General features: G+C 47.8%; 1 long non-coding RNA gene across 1 annotated transcript in view; it reads left to right on the plus strand.

Moving 5' to 3' along the window:
- Positions 1–7,158, plus strand: part of LOC311585276 — a 28,885-nt gene extending 21,727 nt beyond the window's left edge. The window contains exons 3-4 of the long non-coding RNA XR_014775165.1: positions 3,983–4,500; positions 6,835–7,158. This is a non-coding gene — a long non-coding RNA (uncharacterized lncRNA). The remainder of the gene's footprint in view (positions 1–3,982; positions 4,501–6,834) is intronic.
- Positions 7,159–10,154: the final 2,996 nt, after the last annotated feature.

Below are 10,154 nucleotides of genomic sequence, written 5' to 3' on the forward strand. Positions count from 1 at the left end.
GCAATGGTCCCTACAGACTTATTTGAATGCTTGGTCCATAGGGAGTGGCACTATTAAGAGGTGTGGCCTTGCTGAAGAAGCGTGTCACTGAGGGCGGGGCTTTGAGGTCTCAGATGCTCAAGCCAGGCCCGATGATGTGGCATTCACTTCCTGCTGATCCAGATGTGAAACTCTCAGCTCCTTCTCCAGCACCACGTCTGCCATGCTTTCCACCATGATAATGCACTAAACCTCTGAAACTGTAAACCAGCCCCGATGAAATGTTTTCCTTTATTGGAGTTACCATGGGCATGGTGTCTCTGCACAGCAACAGAAACCCTAAGATGTAGAAATGTCCGTGGCACTGGGCTTACCTACTAAGTTCTGTATCGCACAAAGACGGGTTCTCTTTCCTTCCAGCCCTTGGCAAGTCTTTTTTCCTTAAAAATCATAGTGGTGTCTGCTTTACTAAGTACATGTTGTTCAGGAAGACGCTGCCCCAAGTCGTAATGACCCAACATACATTTCATTTGCTTGTGATTCTATGAGCTGGGCAGGGTTGGGTTGACAGGGCTGTTGCTCTTACTGAGGCGCAATCACAGAGTTGTAGCTAACTGGCAGTTCACTGGAGGCAGCCAAGCATAGGTGATTTGCCCAGCTCCGTGCAATCTCCTCCGTGGCTAATTTAGGCTCCCTCGTGTGACTTCAAAGTAGTTCTAGAGATGCGATAAGCTAAATCACCACCAAGCTTCTGATTACCTCATGTTGGCCAAAGCAAGTCAAAAGGCCAAGTGCAGAATCGCAGATAAGGCAGATACTAAAGGAATCATTCACTGGGACCAGACTGCAACAGTTTACCCTACCTGTTCACCTCAAAGATAGGACAAGACGGTACGTACCCACCATGATGACAAGTTACTAATTTCTCAGCCAGGCATGTTGGCACACACTTTTAATCCTAGCACTCGGGAGGCAGAGGCAGACAGATCTCTATGAGTTTGAGATCAACCTGGTCTACAGAGCAAGTTCCAGGACAGACAAGGCTATACAGATACACCTTGTCTCAAAAACAAACAAACAAAAGAGTTATTAATTTCTTAGTACACAGAGCCTTGTCTTCTTTGCAGCTCAGCTCCACTCCTTTGAGAGGGACTCTCGGCTTTTACTGTTTACTCTGGCAGCGAGGGGCCTAGTCAATCTAGTCGGCTTCAGGGACTTCCTGAGCTATTTTGAGTTATCTTCCTGCTTAAGGAACTTCCTTATAGGATGGAATGTTTCAATTTCAGCAGAAACTATTTATATAACTAACGCACATGCACACACACATGCACACACACATTTAGGTACCTGCATCATGTGTATTAGCATACAGGAACATACATATGCAAATGACATGTTGAAGTTATGTTTCTCCCATACCTTAGAATGAGGATCTTAAAAAAAAAGTGCTATTGCAGATATAACTTGATGGATTAATATGTATGTGATCATACTGTGGTAAGATGGGTCTTTAACTCAGTATGGCTGGTGTCATCATATAAAGATGACATGACTCAGTAAATGGAGAACACCACTAAAAATAGAGACGGAGACTGAGTGCTGCCACAACTCAAGGAGCACACTGGGCTACAAGAAGATGGGAGCCCATGGAGGACATTCTCCTTCAAACCACCGAAGGGGTCTAGCCTAGAGATGGGTGCAGTGGCACACATCTGCAATTTCCAGTTTTTTTGTTTTTTAAGATTTTATTTTATTTTATTGGCATATACATTTATAATATTACACGTAAGTAGAAAAGTTACATACAGCAAGAAGAACCACGAAACAATTAGGGATCATAGGAATGTTACACTCCTGGTGTGTTGGCTAATTGCATTTGGCAACCTTGTAGAAAACATCTTTCCCATCTTGGTGAGTCTAAAATTCTGAATGAGAATCCATATCTATCAAATCTCATCTCTGTCAACTCAAATCATCTATCTAGATCTAAAAACATCTTAACCCCTAAACAGCTAAGGTTAATTGTAAGACTAAACTATCTGGTCCTCAAACTCATCAAAGACTTGAAAAAGAATGAAACTTAATTACTTGAGTGAACCGGAAGTACAGTTTAGCAGCTTCCAAAATGAGAAAGGGGTTGGGGGGGGGGGGGACAGTTTGCTGCCTGAGCAGTTTTCCAAAACTCTCTATAACATTGGAGTCTCATCTTCAGCCTTACCGCCCAATATAGCTGACAGACATATTTGTGAGACAGGATGCAATTCCAGTTTTTGAGAGGTAGAAGCTGGAAGGGCACGAGTTCAAAGCCAGCCTGAGCTGCCCTGCAAGTCCTTGTCTTAACCTACCCCTACGTAAGCAAAACAAAACAGCCTAGGTTACTTTTACCTTGAGTTCCTTTTCTGCTTTAGTCACAAGGTTATAGCAGACCCCAAAGTTTCAAAAGTAGCAAATGTTTGTGCCATGATAAGTTACCTACTGGCAGTGATTTTACATGATCTTATAGGCAAACATTTAAATGGTAATGTGCATTGTTAATCATGATGATCTTAAGTGTACAGTAGGTGAAACTGGTCTTCTGCCAATGTAGTATGATATGAAAACATGCAGCATTTCAAGAAGGGTAGAATGAAACAGGACTCTGGGTAAATAATAGAAGAGTTGGGGTACGTAGATGGAAAACGCTGTGGACATGGTATGTAAAAGACTGACATTTGTGTAAACACTGAACTATATATTGTATAAAAAAATATCTGAGTCAGAAATACTAGAATTAAGGCTACAGGAAGATGCCCACTAGAACGTATACTGTGAGGCTCCACAGGAGGGTCAGGAGGCAGTTGATGGAGACGTGAGAGAGGGTACACCAGCTCTGCATAGCCCAGGAGGGGAGTGTCCTCTGATTCAGCAGGTGCCGGCTCTGCGCCACCCACAAAGCCTTACCTACCAGCACGGAGCCATCACGTCCTCAACCCTATCGCTACAACATGGTAAACTTCCACGGTGAAAGAGTCTGGTCTTAAAACACAAGCCATGTCCCCTGCTCAAGAAGCAAGTGGGAATGGCTGCAGCGGGGAGCAGGAGAATCCTACTGCACCCAGGATCTGTGCTGTGCTCCTGTTTTTACGCTGGGATAGAACAGGAGGTCACCGTGGCTGGTGGGTGGATGCAGGAAAGCGAGGGAGCATAAAGGTGCTTGAGTAGTCTCATTCTAACCCCTTAGTGCTGGAGGATGCTGGGGGGGGTTCATCTCTGAGGCTTGCATTGGATGTCTGCCTGTTCCTATGGAAACAACTGCTTTGGTGAGATGGCCCTTCCATTGTGGAATGGCCCTTAGTGTTATAAATGCTCCTCTATGTAATGAGCTGCAATCTTCCTCTTGGAACTTAGGGTCTTTGACCCTCACGCCATGAACTGCTCTGGTACCTGCTTCTGGAGAGGGCAAGTGTGAAGATGCATTTGTCACAGGAAAGAGCTGAACCCAAGAAGGCTAGACTGTCATCAGTGCAGGAACTTCCCACTGATCTGTGCTGTTTCATATTGCAACTGACCTCTCAGACCCGAAGAAACCGAAAGCCTACCAACCCTTCCTTCCCCTAGCGCAGGCATAGCATGTGTGCAGGTCAGCTTCCCGTGACTGTAACAAATGCCTGGGATAAATCAAGTTATTAAGAGAAAAGGCTTATTTTGATTCACAATGATGGAGGCTGCCGTCCATAATTAGGCAGACATGTTGCATACTTTAGGACCTTCTGTGGAGTACAGAGATTCCATCACAGAGGGAGCCTATGGCAGGGCTCCCTTTGTGGCCAGGAAGCACAGTGTCCCACAGACAAACCCTTCTGAGGGCATGACTCCGTCAGGTCCCACTCCTTATAGTTCCTGCCATCTCAGTTAACACCAGTCTGTAGACTGTACCTTTAATACAAGGGTCTTTGAGTGATTTTGAAGGTCCAAGTGTAGCATCATGTTTAACACGTGACCATGTTTGTCACTTTTCCCACAGGAAGTGTCCAACAACAGCCTGTGGCGGCATGGATGATTACGAATCTGGCCCAACATTACATCTTGAACACAAGCATCATAGATGACAATACTGAGTCACTCAGTGTCAAAAGGTTGGACATGCTAGGCCGTGCTCATCTCTCCACTTCTCAATAATTCTAGGGTAGAGCCTGGTTGTCAAACATACCTGTGTGGCTTCCGTCCCATTGCCAGCCCTGGCTTTCTGAGCTCTGATTTACCTGCCACCAATTGCCTGTCATTCTGCGGCCAGCAGCTCTGGAGGAGAAGCCCTTCTTGTCCTGCCAATAGGCAAACACATCTTTCTTACCTCTAGGCTAAACAGTGCCAAGTCCCCTCTGCTGCTCCCGAAGGCCTGGCCTCTAAATCACCACTAGCCACTGCTGTGGCCTCCTGATGCGGCTTCATGCTGTTCATGGACCGTCTGCACAGCAGTCCAGATGCATTTCTCTTGAGCAGCATTCACCCCATGAAGCAGCCACGAGACACGCAAGACTTTTGGTAAACTTGCGTTTAACTAAACTCCTGTTATGAACTTCAGGGTTGTTGTTGTTTTTTTTTTAATCCCTTTTATCTATATAATGGGTAATTTGTTATTTGCTTTGAGAAAGGGTTTCTCTATGTAGCCCTGGCTACCCTGGAACTTACTATATTCCTCAGACTGGACTCAAACTCAGATCTGTCTGCTTCTGTCCCCCGAGTGCTGGGATTAAAGGTGTTCACCACCATGCCGGGACACAGTGGATAAATATGGTTATGTGTTTATTTGAGACAGGGTTTCTCTGTGTATCCAGAGTGGAGCTTGTTCTGAAGACCAGACTGGTCTCTACATCAGAGAAATCCACCTGCCTCTGCCTCCCAAGTGCTAGGATTAAAGGCGTGCGCCACCACGATTGGCTGCAGCGGATAATTTTAAGCTAATATTTTTAAACTCTCAGATGTTGTTGTGGCTTGTCTGCTCACCTCCGTCAGGTCTTCCCTGAGTATCTTTTGAAAAGGTCTTCTGGGCAAGCCCACCAGGAACCTTTGCCTGAATGAGGCCTCTGCCTGTGTGTCTTCTCTAGAACTCCCCAGTCTCTTCTCGGCCTATTGCTCTTTATGGCAGTTAAGCCCCGTTTAAGATGCCACCTATCATTTTACTTATTTATCCTTTTTAAATGCTGCCTCCCCCCAACTAGGAGAGAAACTTTCATCAGTTTATGTGTGTGTGGGCACACATGCACACACGCACTCACACACTCATACACACAGGCAACGCACACACATATAGTAAGCACTGGGTGAATAGTTGTTGTAACAGTAAGCGATAAAACATAGGCCTACTATTTAACTTGCCATGACCATAGCAAAAACCACAGACCAGGGGGTTTAAGCAGCAGAGACATATTTTCTTACAATCTTAGAAGCTAGAAAGCACAAGATCTGAGCCTGGGAGGGTCTGGCACTTGGTTGGGGCTTCCTTCCTGGCTCACAAATAGCTGTCTTCTCACAGTGCGCAGGAGGTGTTTACTTAACAAGTGTGCTCAGAGAGAGGAAGGCAAAGAGGAATTCCCCATAAATTCATTAGTCCTATTAGAGCCAATTCTAGAAACTTTATCTCAGAGCCTGGCAGGCACGGTGGTGCACACCTATAATCCCAGCACTCAGGAGGCAGAGGAAGGCAGATCTCTGTGAGTTCGAGGTCAGTCTGCTCCAGTCAAAGGCTACACAGAGGAAGCCTGTCTCAAAAAAACCAAAAACCAAACCAAAACACTTTACCTCCAATTACAGCTTCACACACACACACACACACACACACACACACACACACACACACACACATACACACTTCCTAACTTCCTACTTTATCTTCTAGTAGACCCAGAGGTTTCCCCAGGCTGGAGGACAAGCCTTTATCAACTGGACCTCCAGAGAACATTCAAAACCCAAACTGTAGTAGAATGCCAGTGCTTCAGCTATGTGTTTGGGAGAGACCCAACTCCACCAAGCAATAGGTAAGAAACTGGGGAGCAATGACTCAACCCATTTGTGTAGATGAGAAAAGTATAGCCCCAGTGCTGAGGCTCACCTCCAAGAGAGCCTCACATCAGGGCTTCCAACCACACATTAGGGCCAGACTCCACAGAGTCTGGGACACATCACCCCAGTTCTCCTTCCTGCTGGGTCTCATCCCCAAGGGTCAGGACCAAAGACTCTCCTTCCAATGAGCCCACTTGTCTAGGGGACTCTGGGGAGCAGGCGTAGTAGCCAGTCTTCAGCTGTCATCTTTGCAGAGATCTGTCTTTGATCTATCGACCCAAGGTTATCTAACGTGCAGCCAGGCTGCGCTCATCAAGCAGTGACAACAGGCTGGTAGGTCAGGCTGACTTTTCACACAGCATTAGAGGAAAATTAAGTGCTAACAATGTGTGTGGGATGGACTCCAAGGTGACGAGAGTTCCAAGAAGGAAGTTGTGGGATTCAAGTCAAGTCTAGAAGGGTGTGTGGGCCCTTAGACAAGCAGAGGGGGAGGAGAAGGGCATTGTGGGTAATAAGGGATCGGGGTGGTGACAGTACCCAAGTACATTACCGGGACAGTGACAGGAGGCCAACATTCATGCAGAGGATGAGTAAAGCTACACTGCCCATGAGGTAGAGGGTAAAATGCTCCGTTCTGCCTTCTATCCCCTACCCCCTGCCCTCCCCGCGCCCAGTGGATGCTATGGCTTAGGCGCAAAGGGTCAGTGCCTCCTTAGTTTCCAGCTATCTTCCTGAGAGTGTCTGCTAGCAGCAGACCTTTGATTTTTCAGACGGAGCAAACAGCTTCTTAGCTTTTCTCACTGTCTTTCCTTCCAGGCTCTCCAGCATCAGTGGCCAGTTCTGAGACAGAAGAGCCCCCCACTTACTGCCTTGAGCTGGATCCAAGTTTCCCAGGCTCAGGAGGTTCATCACACGCACGTTGTTGGGGAGAGCTGCCAGCAAGCTGGTCTTTCTCCTTCCGCCTGACAAGAAGCAGGCAGGTCCCAGGCAGCTGCGTTTGAGTCACGCAAAAGGCCAAGTCAACCCTCCTTCCTGCCAAGGCCCAAGCCACGTTCTCAGTGATTGGGGTGTGTGGGTGTCTTCTGGACGCAGGGTAAGTCCAGCAGTGGCACAAGCCAGAGCTCATGGAGACCCACAGGAGCCAGACAGTTTCCATTCCCAGGGAAGCACCGGAGGAGGAGGAGGAGGCGGCAGCACCCTTGGCTCTCCACCCACTGGGCCTCAAAATCCCACTGAGCACTTGGCAACTGAATAGGACTCAGGGGAAAACATGACAACAGGCACCTAGGCCTAGGCTGAACTGGGGGTGGGGAGTCGGTGACAAGGACAGGAGACCCTATGGAGTCTCTGAGCACTGCAATAATAACACCACACTTACTGACAGAAGAACTTCAGGCCGTGGGAGTACCCCGCCCCCGCCACTACGACCCTCAGCCACGGTGCACGCTTTGGCAACAGGATGCTGAGGCCAGATTCAAATGGACACTGTTTCAAGAAGCTAATACTGGGCTGAGGCTATAGGTCAGCTGGAAGCATGCTTGCCTAGTGTGCATGAAGGCCCAGGTGTGACCGCCCCCCCCCCAGCACTGCACACACCAGGCATGGTAGTTCATGCCTATAATCTCAGCAGGTGGAGGCAGGAGCCACAGAAGTCTAAAATTATCTTCAGCTAAGTAGTGAGTTTAAGGCTAGCCCAGGACACATGAGACCCTACACCTCAATAAATAAATAAATAAAGAGGATGGTAAGTACCGCCCACTGTGCAGTCCAGAGAAAGAAAGTGGAGTGAGCTGTTATTCGAGGCAACATGAATTTGGGATCCCAGAATGTCTCTTGTGCAGATAATGCTCCCATCTCCTTTGATATATATGGCACAGCTATTTCCCATCCCTTTGGGCATCTTCTCTTTGCCCACGGACATCCTACCCATCCCTCAGGCATATCTGGGAAGCATTCCATCCTTATCCATGTCCTAGAGGCACATATGGCAGCCAGGTACCACTGACCTGAACCCCCACTGTGATGCTTCAGAGGTTGCTGGATGAGGGCATCCTACCTGCTCCAAAAACAACTTGACTTGCTGGGTTGTTGGGAGGAGCACATGGAATATAAGAAAATGGTACAGACAGATCTCCTGGTGGGATCCGAGACCATCAAAAGCATTTCTCTAACAGCTGGATCAAAGCTGACATATCCTAAAGACCAGTAGGGGGCCTAGACTTCCACAGTACCCCACGCCCCCTGTGGAGACAAGCAGGGGATCCTCATTTGCTGCAGGTGTCATTAAAGGCAATGGTGCGACCTCAGGAGGCAGGGTCTGCAGCTAAGCAGCTGGGAAGTGAGTGAGACCCAGGAGTTCACATTTAATTAGAATTCCTGCCTAGGATGAAGGGTTGAGGCTGCCAGCCCAAGCCTTGAGCCATTGGTCATGGCCCATAAAGGCCACACACGCGTCACATGCAGCAGAGCTTGCTTTCCGGTGGTAGAGTCTCGCAAGCCTCTGTGGTCCCCATCTGCAGCTTTGGATGCCCCAGGACTCCACCAAAAGCCCCTCTCAACAGGCCACCCTGTAGTGACACCCAATGAGGCTCTAGGCCAGTGTCCATTCGTGGGCTCTCTCTCCTCTCCCCACACTCCCCTGCCTCCCTTTGATCCCAGCTACAGGACCACCATCCAAACATCCAAGTGTCCCCTGATGACTGTAGAAGGACCAACCTGTAGGGCCCATCGTTGGCAAAGATTTACATCAACCTAAGGTTTTTTAAGACTGTGAAGCACACCCAGGATGTGATGTGCAGTGATGGCGTTGGCGGTAGCAAGCAGCTGACGTGCTGCCTCGATGTTCATCCGCTGCAGCCTCTAGCAGGGAGCAAGGACAGCCAAGGCTCCAGCAGCTTGGGCATCGCAGAAGCTGCGCCCCCACATGAAAAATTGCTTCCCTGTCTGCTGATCTGCAGTGGGACTCAGAAGCCACCAAATATTTACCTTGACTTAGACACCTAGAATTCCCCCGAGACCCTGCCTCTTCTTTCAGTTCAATATTCTGGGTTTGGTTTTGTATTTTGTTGTTGTTGTTGTTGGTTTGGTTTGGTTTGGTGGTGGGTTTTTTGTTTGTTTGTTTGTTTCATTTTGGTTTGGTTTTTTGAGACAAGGTTTCTCTGTGTCACAGCCCTGGCTGTCCAGGACTCTTTGTAGACTCACAGAGATCCACCTGCCTCTGCCTCTCTTGAGTGCTAGTAGATTAAAGGCTTGTGCCACCATACCAGCTTGGTTTTTGTTTTTGTTTTGTTTTGTTTTGTTTTTAACGTTTTATTAAGTAGCTCTGGCTGTCCTGGAACTCACTGTGTAGGCCAGGCTAGTTTTGAACTCACAGAGATCCGCCTGCCTCTGTCTCTCAAGTTCTGACACTATAGGCGTGAACCACTACTGTAACCAGCCAGTTTATATTGTATCCCGCTGATATGTTTTCCCTGTGAGGTTTGCTTTTAGAGACTAGCATTCATTTGCATGTTAGTATGAACAAAGGATGGAAGACCAGATCAATTTAGACACAGAATATAGGAGTTTAAGATACCAGAGTTCTGTGGAAGGTGGGAGATGACAAAAACCAAACAAACAAAGTGAAAAAACCAAAAAAACCAAAACCAAACAAACAAACAAAAAACCCAAACAAACAACTCAACTAAGCTCTGAACTCGGCCAAAGGCAAAGTCATTTAAGCCAAAGTCAAAGGCAGTTCTGGGGTGTGTTGTTGGGACCATGTTGTTTCAGGCTCTGTACCCTACCACTGTCCCTTAGTAGCTACTACCTAACTTGGTTATGTAACTATCTCTTCTGCCATAAAACAAGAAAATTCTTAGCACTTCTCCCAGGCCCTTGTAAAGATTAAGTTCCAGCTAGCCTGGATGGATGCAGGGCATCTTGAGGATGGAGTGTGATTAAGAAGCCTGGCAGAGTTGCTCTTTCTGGGGGGGGGGGGGGGAGGGCTCCTTTGAGAGACACCTCTTCATGGAAGGCAAGTATCATTTCGGGGGGGGGGGCCCTCCTCCAGAGGCTCCTGGAGTTTCCTGGGCAGGGTGAGTGCAAAGAAATCCTCAGCTCCCTCCCTCCATTGCTAGGCCTGCTGAAAGCCACTA

The sequence above is a fragment of the Acomys minous genome (assembly GCF_964271855.1).
Source record: "Acomys minous genome assembly, chromosome: 15".
Taxonomy (NCBI): domain Eukaryota; kingdom Metazoa; phylum Chordata; class Mammalia; order Rodentia; family Muridae; genus Acomys; species Acomys minous.